Source organism: Lathyrus oleraceus, chromosome 7 (genome assembly GCF_024323335.1).
Source record: "Lathyrus oleraceus cultivar Zhongwan6 chromosome 7, CAAS_Psat_ZW6_1.0, whole genome shotgun sequence".
NCBI classification, from domain to species: domain Eukaryota; kingdom Viridiplantae; phylum Streptophyta; class Magnoliopsida; order Fabales; family Fabaceae; genus Lathyrus; species Lathyrus oleraceus.
In genome coordinates, this window is record NC_066585.1 from 125,011,347 (window position 1) to 125,026,321 (window position 14,975).

Consider the following 14,975-nt stretch of genomic DNA (forward strand, 5'->3'; position numbering starts at 1 on the left):
GGATGAATATGACATGAAACAACGGTTTATGTCCAAATGCTAGGCAATATGAATGAGCCTGATCAAATGGACTAAAATGCATAGATGAACCACTAATGGTGACCTATAATGGCTTAAGAATCTTAATGGATCAAAGATAACTAAAGGCCAAGAGATCAATGCACTAATTCAAGCATGAATCCAAGAATCAATGACCAAGGACTGATGATCTTGACGAAACCATATGGATGGGAGCAATGACCATGAATTAAAACTTAAGAGCTTGAAAACACCATATAAATGAATGCAATTACCAATCCTTGAACCAGATCAAATCCAAAACAAGATGACATGTAGGCTAGATGAATGCATCTTATGCACAAAGCAAGTTTAATGGTTGATGATGCATGACAAGATGGTCAAGAACCTCTTCTCAATGAGTTAGGGTTTCAGACAATCCCATTGTCAAAGTCAACCTCAAATGGCACACAAGCACCAAGTATCCCTGATTAGGGTTTCATGATACACCCCTCCTAATCAAGATCTTCAAACCAAGCATGAAGCTCCAGAGACACACCCTAACACATGGCCCCCAAAAATTAGGGTTTATATGCACAGATGAATATCATGAGGTCAAACATATGTTCCATGAATAGCCAAGTCATGAATTAGGTTTGAATGCACAGATGAATAACATGTTGTGGCCTCCTTGGATCAAGATCCAAGAGGGCGTGAAATTAGGATTTCCCCTCATATGATTAGCAATGTCACAAACCTCAAGCAAAACCATAGTTTTCATGATCCATCAGCTTTAAATCTATGATGCTTATTAGGAAGTGTTAACTTGGGTAAATGATGCATATGAATGAGGCATGAATAAGTACAGATGAATCTCAAGTCATAAGTTAGATGAAAAGTGAAAGAGGGTGGCCAATTTTGGGGGTATGACAGTTATGTTAGTAGAATTTCCAAATGCAATGTCACATCTCGAAAAATACGACCTCGTGAAGCGCATCACACACTCGCAGATGACTAATATAGTCGTCATCATTTTTTATTTATTCATAACTAAAGGGAAATGATTATAATACCCTATGGTAAGGAAAGAGATAAGATGGTCGTCGCAACCAAATTAGGGTTCGGGAGTCGATTATGTGAGAGGAATGTATTAGCACCCCTCACATATGTTGAACTTAACGAGAACCTCCTAAAATTCTAAGAGCTAAGGGTTTATTTCCAGGTACTTGTCTTATTTTATTTTATTTATTTATTTAACAAAAAAGAGAAGTTAAGAAATTACTTACAAGAAAAGAAAAGAGAAAAAAGTTAATTTTTTATTAGTGTGCTTGACGGGATTTCAAAACCCCGCTCCTACGTACCCTCAAGTGCAATGAGAGACTCGGAGGCTCGTAGTTCGATAGAAAATAATTATGTATTGGTTGATAATAGTTATGAAAAGGTTTCATCGCATGGGGCAGAAAAAAGATATTGATTTGACGGATTGAGTTGATTTTAGGGTGTTTTAATCCTGAGTAACTGATTGATACAACAAACATCAATCAATCAAATACTCGAAGTTAAGATGGATGTGCATCCCCTGATCTATTTATCTGAAAAAATATACTATTTTAATTTGATAAAAAAACAAGTTTGATTATGACTATATACACATCATTTAGTTACATACAATTCAAAAAGTTTTTGTTGTATTTCTAAGTTTGAATAAATGTTTACTTGAGATTCTATAACATGATGCTTACATTTGCGAGTTTTTGTTGATATTTGTGTAATTAAAAAAATGTATATAATATTTTTTTATTTTTATATCGTCCATTATATTATCTTTTTAAATTTCTTATTTTTAAAAAAAATAAAAGCTTAAGCATCCAAGAAATAAATTGAAAGACCAAAACTAAAACTAAGACAATTAGATTAAAAACCTATAACTAAAATTATGTTAAGAATAATTAAACTAATATAAGCTACTAATAAAAAAATAGAAATTAAATTAATTCCAAAAGAAAGAAAAAAAGAGGTGGGTTAAGAATGGAAGGGGAAGCCCAAAGCACTTAGCAACCCCCTAGCTCATGAATGGGCAGCCGGCCCCATGTGCCCGAAGCGACCCAATGATAGTCCTCCACGTGGTAGCCCGAAAAATAAGAAAAAAATTAAATTAGCGGTGGCCGGAGTAGCAGACGGAGGGAGGACGCGTAGAGGTGCGGTCGGAAGAAGGTCGGATTCGCGGCGATCCTGGGTTGTGTGAGGCGGTACTTGCATGGTGTTGGAGAAAGCGGTGGCCGGAATCGAGCGGCGCGGCGAGGTCTGAAGGTGCGGCCTTGGTCAGAACTCAATACGAATTCGCATTTGCTCACATCATGTAAGGTTTTCAAACTCAGTTCTATTTTGTTTCCGTTTTGACTCAACTCTATTTTGATTTCCGATTTAGTTCGGATTTGGTTTGAATGTCAGTTTTGATTCGGTTCAGTTTCTACCCTATTTTGATTTTGAATATATTTCAGTATCGGTTCTGTGTTGGTTTCGACTTGGGTGTAGTTTTGGATTTTTACAGAGGTGTTTTGAATTTGACTTACTGTGTTTTCTATATTGATTTCTGCTTCGGTTCCAATTTGGAACCGATTCAAAAGTGATTTCAAACTCAGTTTGGTTTTAGTTTCTGCTAATGTATTTCAGTTTGCTGGTTCAGTATTAGCTTTGGTTAGAGTTTGGTTTGTATTATTTTGTCCCGATTGTGATTTGGTTAGGCTTGGATTTTTCTTGGTTCTATTAACGGGCATACAACACTACAAAGATAATGATTAAAAAAATAGGAGTATACGTCCAAATTTTCATCATCCAAAAGATATAGGAGAATAAAAAAAGGCAAAACAAAATACAGAGAATAAAAGAAGGCAAATAGAGTACCAATCCAAAAGTTATCGGAGGAAGGAATCTCCCTTTTTCTCTGTTCTTTTTCCTTCTTCTTTTGATTGTTTCTTTTTCTTTGCTATGATGTTGCTTCGGGGCGGAGGTTAACCTCAAAGACCTTGAAACTTTTAACAGAGCTCAGGGTATGGTGGAGGATTATGACTACGGAAGTTTCTTAGGTTTTTTATGATGATTTGTCCTCCTCAGGGCCTATCTTTTTATAAATTTGAATTTGGATTGGAATTGAATGAGATTGATTTCGTTTTAAGAAAGTTCAGATATAACTTAGGGCTCAATTTATATTTTATTTTAGAAGGTTTAAAATGTAACAGCAATGGTGTAATGATAATGATTTCCTTCTGTTTTTGTTTGGGAAGGTTATGAAGCAATGGTGTAATAATAATGATTTCCTTCTGTTTTTGTTTGGGAAGGTTATGAATGAATGATTTGGTATGAATGGGAATGAATTTTTGAATGAATGATTTGGTATGAATGGGAATGATTCGAAGAGATTTGGTTTTTTTTAGAGGAACTATGTTTTTTTATGCTGTAGAAACAGAGTATTGAGTTTGGAAGGTTTAGTATCTCATAATTTTTTATAATAATAATAAATAATAAATATAATAATGAAGTAAATAATAATAATAATTAATATTTTTGGCTTTTTTGGAATAATAGTAATAATAATAATAATGTACTAATTTAAATTAATAATGATGTTGACAAAAATAGCTATTCCAATTAATAATAGTAATAAGAAAAAAAGAGAATAATGATAGTAAAAAAAATTGTTTTTTTAAAAATTCTTTTGGGATTAAAATGTATTAAAATAAATAAAATAATAAATATAAAAATGTTTAATAAAAAAAACTAAAGTTAAAAATTAAAAATACATTTTTTTATATATTAAATATAAAGGTAAAACACAAAAAAGAGAAAAAAATCTTCTAAAAACTAAGAAAGGTGGGATTTAAACCTAATGCCTCATGCTAAACACATTCACTATAATACCAACTAAGCTATCTCATTCATTCAAGATGAAAGACTCTTTAAAATCATACATTAAAAATGCCGACTCATTAAAAGTGCATACTCTTTCACATGGGCTCCTTCAGACATACCTGGGATAAACATTAAAATTGAATCATCCCCTTGCTATCCACCTCTCTACAAAACTAGTGACGTAGAGGAAGCGGAAAGTTGGCAAGGAGAAATGGCATGCCATTAACGATGAAGTAAGCAAACTATCTGACATCAGGTTCATTACAGGAACAAAATATCCTACCTGGATAGTCAAGGTGGTTTTAGTACGGAAAGCGAACAACAAATGACACATGTGTGTAGACTTCATTAATATGAATGTTGTATATCCTAAGAACTTGTATCCAGTACCATACATCGATTGCCTTATTTATGGGTCAACATGCTACCACATGTTGAGCTTCATTGATGCATACTCGAGATATAACCAGATTCAGATGGACCCCCTGGACGCTCCCAAAACAACCTTTATGTCAAATCATGACAACTAATAATACAATGTCATGCCCTTCGGTCTTAAGAACGTTGGCATCACCTACTAGCGAATCATGGATGTTGTGTTTACCCATCAGATATGGTGGAACCTAGAGGTCTATGTCGACAACAAGATTGATAACAATGAAACTTATCATGTTTGCGACTCGATAAACACGCCATTTTAGTCAGTTTTATTCCTATTGTATGGTTTTGTGTTTATTTTAGGTGTTTTTCAAATAGGAGCTTCCATACGAGAAAACGGGACAAAAACAACAAAGAACAGAGAAAAAGGAGACATATTACACTCATGGTGTTCACCATGGCATTTTCCATGGCACTGACCACGACGTGGCTACCAAAAGTCACTTCAGCAAGAGGAAAAGCAAAGAAAGTGCAGTTTGAACTCATGACATTCATCATGACGGTCGTGGCGTTCGCCATGGACCTTGAAGCCACGTTCATTCACTTTGTACTCATGGCGCTCGCCATGAGGCCATGGTGTCCGCCATGGACTTCGTGACCAGAAAAGTAGCAATTGTTTGGCCCATTCTCCTCCCACTTCAGCATTATTTTCTCCACGACTCCTGCACGATTTCAGCCTACTTTCAAAGCCAAAAACACTATATAGTTTTTAGGTTTTGAGTTGTCCAAGTTTATATAGAATTATCTGAGTATTAAAATACCAATTTTAGACAGAAAATCACGAGTATTATAGTTGTAGTTTCTCACATTGAGGGACAACTGCCATTAGCATTAGGAAATTTTTTGTACTTGGATCGTTACAATCTTGCCGGAATCAATTTCAAATTTCGATTTCAGCATTATTTTACAATTTCCAACTTTAATTTCAGGTTTATTTTTCATCAGTATTTTAACTCAGCTTATTTAATTCCGCTTATTTACTTTAGTTTTTATTGCTTGTCAATTTCCAATTTTTTATAATTGCTGCAATTTTATTTTTCAATCTGAATTTACAGTGTTATTTTTATCACTCACTGCACTTATTTGTTTTAAAGTAATTTTTTTTTGTTCTTATTGCAAATTTAGTATTTGTTGTATTTACTTATTTGTGCAGTTGCAGGTATATATATATATATATATATATATATATATATATATATATATATATATATATATATATATATATATATATATATATATATATATATGTATATATATATATAGTATATATATATGTACATATATATGTGTATATATATATATATATATATATATATATATATATATATATATATATATATATGTATATATATATATATATATATGTATATATATATATATATATATATATATATATATATATATTCATAATTAATTAATTATTACTTAATGTTCAGCTTAATTAAATTAAATTTATTTATTTCAAACATGTCTGGTTAAGCTCTTAAAGTCTGGGATGTGAGGATCGTCGTTTTGACGGTACTCGATAAATTTTATCGGCCCTAATTTTAAATATTAAAGTATTTTTTCGGTTCTGATTTTTAGTTTTTAATTTAAAAAGTTTTGCGTGAAAGTGAAAACACTCAGATACTGGTCAACAACGTGACAGTGTAAGACCAGTATCCGATCAATAAAAATTGAATTTTTTAACTTCTAAAAACAGCGGCAACGCCTTAGAAATTAATAAGAACTTATCTGTTTTCATTTTTTTTCCCGAAATTGTAACATGTGGAGCGACAACATGACTTGTACGATTTCAAAGCATAATATGGACTGCGCGAAAGTGAATCGTGTTTTTAAATGAATATTTCCTCCAAAAAGAATATTTTAAAGCAAAGCAAAGTATCGAGATTTATCTGAGTTTTGAAGGTACGCCGGGAATCACATTCCGGTATCCATTTATTAAAATCACTGGTATTTTACATTCATTCCCAAACTAACAAAATTCGATTAGCCTTAAACTTACAAAGCGACGATAAAACACATTAGGTTGACATTGGTCTATGTGGGTTCGACATCTTTTATATTGCAATTGATAGATCCGTGCACTTGCGGATTGACCCAACCAAGCTTTTGGCACCGTTGTCGGGGACCAACAACCAATATTGTACTTTTGTTGTAGCAACGTATAGACTAAGGTATTTTATTTCTTTTCTTCTATCGGTTGTATGTCCAACACTCTTTCAGCCGGAGACGAGTTAGAACAACCGATCCCTAAAGTCGAGTGTTACATTCACCTCAAGCGCCGAATACATGAACTTTGAGAAATATTTGAACCTATGGCTGAACCAGATGATCGTCCACTCAAGGACTTTACTGTCTCATCTCAAGACGAGCCTCACTCAAGTATTGTTCCACCTGTAATACAGGCGAACAAGTTCGAATTGAAACCTTTTTTGTCATAAATCGTGCAACAGAACTAGTTCTCAGGAAATCCTACTAAGGACCCAAATCTTCATATGTCAGTATTTGTACAGTATGCAAACACGTTAAAGACTAATAACGTAAATCCTGAAGCGATTCGCTTACGTTTATTCCCATTTTCCCTAAGAGATAAAGTCAGAGCTTGGCTACAATCTTTACCTGCTAACTCTATCACTACTTGGAATGAACTAAAGAAGGCATTCTTAGCCAGATATTTTCCTCCGAGCAAAACAACAGTGTAAGAAATCACATAACCACATTCAGACAGACAAAGGGAGAATCACTTTTTGAAGCTTGGGAATGATACAAGGATATGATGACACTATGTACTCATCATGGCCGAAAGAAATGGCTCATCATTCAGATATTCTATAATGGTCTACTTTATAACACAAGAATGACCACAGATATTACAGTTGGCGGTGCCTTAAAGGATAAACCCTTCAATGAAGCTTACCAGCTTAATGAGAACATGGGACATAATCATTATCAATGGGAAATAAACATGCTCAAGTAGAGAAAACACCTTAAAAAGGAGGAACATTTGAAGTAAATGGCCTAGACCATGTGAGTGCTAAGGTCAATGCAGTCACTCAAAAGATCAATAACCTAGCCATTACCATTCCAGCTATTGTAGCTTCTATAACCCCAAACTGCGAGTTTTATGGAATCCAAGGACACATCGCGCTAGTGATTGTCAGCTTTTGACAAGTACTGTTCCAGACCAAGTTAACTATGCGCAAGGAAATCCATATTCAAACACTTATAATCCTGAATGGAGGAATCATCCAAACTTCTCCTACAAAATAACAACGTTTTGTTTGCTCCTAGTCAACCACCAATAACTACACCATTTCCAACACCATCAACACCTCCAAATTTTCAGAAGGGGACGACCATTGCTCCCTCTGCTCCTAGAAAATCGAACTTGGAACTGATGATGGAGAACTTCATCGCGACTCAAACACAACAAAATAAAGAATTTATGAACCAAAATGTTCATACAAATGAGTGGTGAAACAATTGGCGACCAAGGTTGACGTCATGGCTACACATAATAAGATGCTTGAGACACAAATCTCTCAAGCAACCCAACAATAGACAACCATTGTTTCCCCTGCTAGCGCATTTCCAGACCAACCTCAACCAAACCTAAAGGGCCATGCTAACGCCATCACACTATAAAGTGGGAAGGAACTAGATTGACCAAATGACCCGAGAGTTTCAAACCATGCGATGTATAGGAAAGATGAGAGCAAACCAGAGCCAATAGTATATGAAAACCAGGAAAAACAACAGAAAGTTGAACAACAAGGAGGAAACAAAAACCAATGCAACAATTGAAAAGGAGAAACCTTATGTGCCACCACCTCCTTATAAATCAAAGATCATGTATCCTTAAAGGCTTGCTAAATCAAAGAATAAGGGTCAGTTTAAGAAATTCATAGAGCTTCTAAAACAACTGCATATCACTATACCTTTTACATAAGCCATTACACAAATATGCTCTTACGCCAACTTCTTAAAGGAAATCTTATCCAACAAAAAGAAACTTGAAGATGATGAGACAATGGCTCTCACTACATAGTGTATCACCATTATCCAAAACAACATGCCCCTGAAGCTAAAATACCATGGTAGTTTTTCTATCCCATGTGTTATATGTAAGTTTGTCATCGACAATGCACTTTGAGATTTAGGAGCTAGCGTGAGTTTAATGCCCCTTTTAATTTGTGAAAAGCTAAACTTAGGAGACTTAAGACCTACAAGAATGTCCCTTCAGTTGGCAGATCACTCAGTTAAATACCATGTAGTAATACTGGAAAATATTCCAGTACGCGTTGTCCAATTCTACATCCCTATAGATTTCATAGTGATGGATATAAATTAAGACTCTAACATGCTTATCGGTGCGATAATAGATGTAAAACAAGGGAAGTTAACATTTGAGGTAGGTGAAGAGAAGATTGAGTTTATTGTATACCAATTTCTTAAAGCTCCAGACATAGATGACACATGTTGTTTCATTGATATCAGTGATGAATGCATAAAATAATTAGTAGTAGAATAACCAACACCTATCAAGGAACTGATAAAACTTCCAGTAGAAGATATGCTAGAAGAAGATGAGGTCGAATATTATCGTCCTTATATTGATGATAACTTAGGAGAATGTCTTGCACTTACACCTGACCCTATGCCAAGACCTAAGAAACCTTTAGTTGAACTTAAAGTATTACCCAAAAATCTAAGATATGAGTTTCTAGATGGATACCTTGATCGTCCAATTATAGTTAATGTTGGTCTTGATAAAGATGAGACTAGGAAATTCTTAGACGTGTTGAAAAATTATCATACAGCTTTAGGCTACAATATTTCAGATTTAAATGGGATAAACCCCTTTGTGTGTATGCATAGAATCCTGCTAGAAGAGGACTCTAAAGCCTCTAGAGAGCACCAGAGGAGGATCGATCGTATCATGGGTGATGTTGTAAGGAGAGAAGTGCTAAAACTGCTTGAAGATGGAATAATTTATCCGATCTCTGATAGTCAATGGGTTAGCCCAATTCATTGTGTACCTAAGAAATGAGGCATCACTGTAGTTCATAATGATAATGGAGAGTCTGTAGCTAAACGAGTAGAAACTAGATGGCGAATGTGTATAGACTACATAAAGCTAAACAAAGCAACACGGAATGACCATTTTCCTCTTTCGTTGATTGATCAAATGCTTGAACATTTATCTAGACACTCATATTTTTGTTATTTAGACGGATACTCGGGATTTTTCCAAATACCAATTCATCCTGATGACCAAGAGAAGACTACTTTCACATGTTCCTATGGAACATTTGCCTACCGTCGAATGCCATTTGGACTATGCAATGCTCCAACAACCTTTCAAATATGTATGATGGCGATATTCATAGACTTCCTAGATGATATCATGAAAGTATTTTTGGATTATTTTTTCATGTGAGGATCAAGCTTTGAAGGGTGCCTTGCTAACTTAGAAAAGGTGCTAGAAAGATGCGGTAAAGTAAACCTGGTACTTAACTGGGAAAAGTGCAATTCTATGGTAAAAGAAGGTATAGTCTTAGGACACATAGAATCTGAGAAAGGGATAGAAGTTGACAACCAAAAATCGAAGTTATTGAAAACCTCCAACCACCAAACACAGTCAGGTAGATCTGAAGTTTCCTTGGACATGATGGTTTCTATCGATGTTTTACTAAAGACTTCTCTAAGATAACTAAACCATTAGTCGGACTCTTGATGAAAGACACTGAATTTATCTTTGATGAAAAATGCCTATATTCATTTAATCTCCTTAAACACACCTTAATCTTTGCACTCATCATGCAACCTCCTGATTGGAGTGAACCTTATGAGATTATGCATGATGCAAGTGATTACGCCGTAGGCGTTGTTCTAGGACAACTGAAGGATAAGAAATTACATGTTATTTATTACACAAGTAAAACACTAGATGTAGATCAAATGAATTATGCCACTATCATACGGTGAACTGACTTTTGGTGTGTTTTTGCTTTGGAAAGCAAATGTCGCGGATAGCAAGAGTCGCCACCGGCTTTTCTTTTATCCAATAAGGAAAGGTGGAAAAGAACAGGAAATACCTTAATTAGATTTTGGGTTCGGGAGGTACGTTATACAAAGGGAAGGTGTTAGCACCCTTTGTATCCATGGTTATCCATGGGCTCTTAATTGCTTGATCACTTATGTTATTTTTCTTGTCTGAAAAAGTGTTTGTGAACTGCTTAGAAAATGTTTTGAAAAAGAGAGTTTAACTTTGTAATGATTCTTGTACGAATGTATACAAAGTATTTATCTCGTTTAATTTTGAAAGCGGTTTAGAAAAATATAACTTGGCAATGATTCTAGTAGAATGTATACCAAGTGGTGATTTTCTAGTATTTGCAAAGTGTGAGGTATGAAAAATGTTTTAGGTTGTGAGCCAGCAATTAAGAGTTATATCTACCCAAGGTCTTTATGGGCATTTCCTATCCTTATAAGGGTAAAACTGTCCTTACTATTGAGAAGTAAGTAGTTTTATCCTTTGGATGTAAAAGGGTCATCGTAGGGTCATCGATTGGTCATGGAAGGCAACATTTGTAAGGATGCCTTAGCATTCGAAGGGACAATCATCATTAACCGTAGGCTACAACGACGGGTCATCGAGGGACAAAATCATATATTCGCAAGCAACATCCGAGGGACAATGATTTATTTTATAGGGACATGATGATTTAATCGAAGGGTCTTTGCTAAGTGTATCCCCGCATTCGCGGGACATGACCATAATACCGTAATACCGTAAGGCAACAAAGAGAGGTCCAAGATCACATATTCAAAGGCAACATTTTACAATCAATTAGGTAGTTGTAATCAATTAGGTAATTAGGTCCACATTATAATCAATTAGGTAACTAGGGTGAATTTCCACAAGGGTATCCCACAAATAAAGTGGAATACCTATCAAGCTACTTTCTCCGGGAGTATGTGAACCCTTACAAAATTCAGCAAACAGGTCAGAATACCAAATCAGGGTGCAATCGAGAATTACACCACAAAAGAAACACAGCAGTAGGGATGTCAGGCAAAATAACGCATGGTTAGAATAAAACAGATCAGATAAGCATAGAACAGAACAGAAAAATCGGCGACTGTCACGTTCGCTCCTGCCTCGCCTAGCGAAGGCTTAGCGAATGCTCGCTACATGCTCGCTTAGCGATGTGCTAGCGAGCGGCTGCGGGTTCTGGTTTTAATAACAGTACAATTCCAGAAAGCTCCACACCCTATGGCATCCATCACAGAAATTACATGGTTAAACGTTCAAGATATTCATACATACTTAAATTCACATGCAAAACTTAAGATATTTTTATAAATTCAATCATAATGCCATATGCAAATTAAGAACATAAAGCGGTAATAGTAATGCAAACCTGTTTGCAATTGAATTGCAACCTTGAATTGGCAAGTCACTCTTAGGGTTGGCGCCGGATTGAGTTGGGCGGAGATAACCTTGGTGCAGATGAGTTTCCTTCAGGGTTTCCTTTAGGGTTGCTCTGAATTCTCTGGGTTAGCCTCCAGGGTTTGCTGTGTTGCTTCTGTTAGGGTTTCCTTGCTAGGGTTTCTGTCCGGCTGCCTCTGTCCCTTTTTTCTGAATGAAGCTCTGCTATTTATAATAATTTTTATGACCTGATGGGCTCAGAATGAAGCCCAGAATTTTCTGGTATTCGCAAGCTTCGCTAGGCGAGTGGCGTAGCGAAGGGTTCGCTAGGCGAAGGAGTTGCTCGCCTAGCGAGCATGCCAGTTTGGGCCATTTTCTGGATTTGGCCACCTATGTGCTGGGTCTTTGTTCTTTTAAGATCAGTGCCCTGAACAATATTCTTGAACCGAGAGAGTTAGAATGGTGTGTACGCCATTCGTGGTCTGGAGGTGGAAGATTATTGAACACTAGAATGCCCCAAAAATTTGCACTTGTTAATCAAAAGTTAGTCTTGATGGAGATGGGCTTAAAGATGCCATCCAGGAAGTTTGATGATGAAAGATCAGAATGGATCATACGCTGCTGGGGGATAAAGGATCAGAATGGACTATACACTAGATCGTATCCGAATTGCAGAATGAGCCGTACGTTAGGCTGTATCTGACGAAGGTAGAATCAGAATGGATCGTACGCTAGATCGTATCTGAGTTGAAGATCCAAATGGGTCGTACGTTAGACCGTATTGGAGTTGCAGAATGAGCCGTACGTTAGGCTGTATCTGAAGAGGAGTCAGAATGGATCGTACGTTAGATCGTATCTGAGTTGAAGATCCAAATGGGTCGTACGTTAGACCGTATTGGAGTTGCAGAATGAGCCGTACGTTAGGCTGTATCTGAAGAGGAGTCAGAATGGATCGTACGTTAGATCGTATCTGAGTTGAAGATCCAAATGGGTCGTACGTTAGACCGTATTGGAGTTGTAGAATGAGCCGTACGTTAGGCTGTATCTGAAGAGGAGTCAGAATGGATCGTACGTTAGATCGTATCTGAGTTGAAGATCCAAATGGGTCGTACGTTAGACCGTATTGGAGTTGCAGAATGAGCCGTACGTTAGGCTGTATCTGAAGAAGAAAGTAGTCGTACGCTAGACTACACCTCGGAATGTACCGTACGCTAGGCAGTATCTGAGGATTTGAAGATCCAAATGGGTCGTACGCTAGACCGTATTGGAGTTGCTGAAGGTCAGAATGGATCGTACGTTAGATCGTATCTAAGTTGAAGGAGTCATATGTTGAGCTGAATCAGAATGAACCGTACGCTAGGCTATATCTGATAGTATTTGTATATGTTGTATTTGCAATGAATATCTGGGGTGGGCTTAAAGATGCCACCATTAGGAGGATATCCGAGTGTTTGTCAGAATGAATGTTCATATGGATTATATCTGAGAGATGTAGTTGAATCCTGAATGTAATTGATAAAGATGTCCGTCTGAATGGACCTTTGTTTTGACTGTATCAGGAGGATAATTAACCTGAAAAATAAAGTTAGCTTCATGCTATGTCATGATGCATGAGATGTTTTATGCTTTCGGAAATAAATGCGAATGTTGTATGCATGCGTATGCTGCGAAATGATGTAATGAATGAACTATGCATGAGGAAGGTTCTTCCAGGGGAAAATAAATCCCAATATTCTGGTTGGAGACATTGGTATCGATGACCCTTTCTCAGCTGGTGGTATTTGATTTCTGTCTGATGGTAGAAATATTCACCAGAAGCCTGGCTGGGGATGGAAGAGATGACCAGTTTGTCTAGTAATGCCAATTTTTCTGGGGAGTAACTGGTTTTGCTGGGGAATAGAATTAGCAACCGGATTCGTTGGAAAGCATGGTTAGACCTTCTCCTCGATCCTGAAGTCTTTTAGTAATTGCTATTTCCGTTTTATGCATGTATTTTGATAAACATCGATCATATTCAAATGCATATACCAATTCAAATTAAATCAATGGGCGTTTATGCAAGCAAAACAGAGAAAGTAAAACAAAGCATCTTTTTGGAAATGAAATTGTATTGATTTTGAAAGAGGGCCTATAAACAGGCAATTTGAATACAAGGAGACAGAAATCCTAGTAAGAGGAAATCGTCAAGAAAACAAAGAGAAAGCTATGCAGAAAAAGTCCTATTGATTTTAATTCCACTACTATCATTATGTCTTCAAGCCTCTCATCTCCTGCTGTCAGATAAAAGTGATTAGCTTGTTCAGTCCTTTGAACTTGGGTGAAGCTGACTGAGAACGGGACATAGTCATACGCTTTAATCCCTAATTTTTGCCTGGACCGCCTTTTCAGGTTTTCAGTCCACCAGGATACCCTTTTTTGCCCAAGCTGCCTTTTCAGGTTTTCGACTTGCCGGGTGTACGTCTTTATATGTTTATCCCTAATTTTTGCCCGAACCCTTTTGGTTCGCCGGGATGCCCTTACTTTTGCCTAGATACGTCGACCTAGCGGGTCTCTTTCATGCGTAGTATTTTTTAACTATGTCCGCGTTCACAGGATGCGGGAAGTCTTCGCCATCCATCGTAGCAAGTATCATGGCTCCACCAGAGAATACCTTCTTAACTACAAATGGCCCTTCGTATGTGGGGGTCCATTTGCCTCTGGGATCACCTTGTGGTAGAATGATACGCTTGATCACCAAGTCGCCAATTTGATACACCTGTCTCTTGACTCTTTTATTAAATACCTGGGTCATGCGCTTTTGATATATCTGCCCATGACAAACAGCCGCAAGTCTCTTTTCATCAATCAAATTTATCTGATCGAGTCGAGTCTGAATCCATTCATCCTCGTCTAAATCTGCCTCTTTCATGATTCTTAGAGAGGGAATTTGAACTTCCACTGGTAAGACGGCTTCCATTCCGTAGACTAAAGAGAAAGGCGTTGCCCCTGTCGAAGTGCGCACTGAAGTGCGATAACCATGAAGAGCAAAGGGTAACATCTCATGCCAGTCTTTGTACGTTACTGTCATCTTCTGTATGATCTTCTTGATATTCTTATTAGCAGCCTCCACGGCGCCGTTCATCTTTGGCCGGTACGGAGAAGAGTTATTGTGTTTTATTTTGAACTGCGTGCAGAGTTCAGTAATCATCTTGTT

The 14,975-nt window shown here is 36.7% G+C and overlaps 1 long non-coding RNA gene and 1 other non-coding gene across 2 annotated transcripts; one reads left to right on the plus strand and one right to left on the minus strand.

The window, feature by feature from the left end:
- The first annotated feature begins 1,978 nt into the window (after window positions 1–1,978).
- Window positions 1,979–5,278, plus strand: LOC127106994 (uncharacterized). The gene is made up of 2 exons (XR_007795592.1): window positions 1,979–2,356; window positions 4,648–5,278. It is a non-coding gene; the product is annotated as an uncharacterized LOC127106994 (long non-coding RNA).
- A 1,764-nt stretch (window positions 5,279–7,042) lies between these two features.
- On the minus strand, window positions 7,043–7,149 carry LOC127109410 (small nucleolar RNA R71). Its single transcript, XR_007796704.1, has one exon. It is a non-coding gene; the product is annotated as a small nucleolar RNA R71 (small nucleolar RNA).
- Between the last annotated feature and the right edge of the window lie 7,826 nt (window positions 7,150–14,975).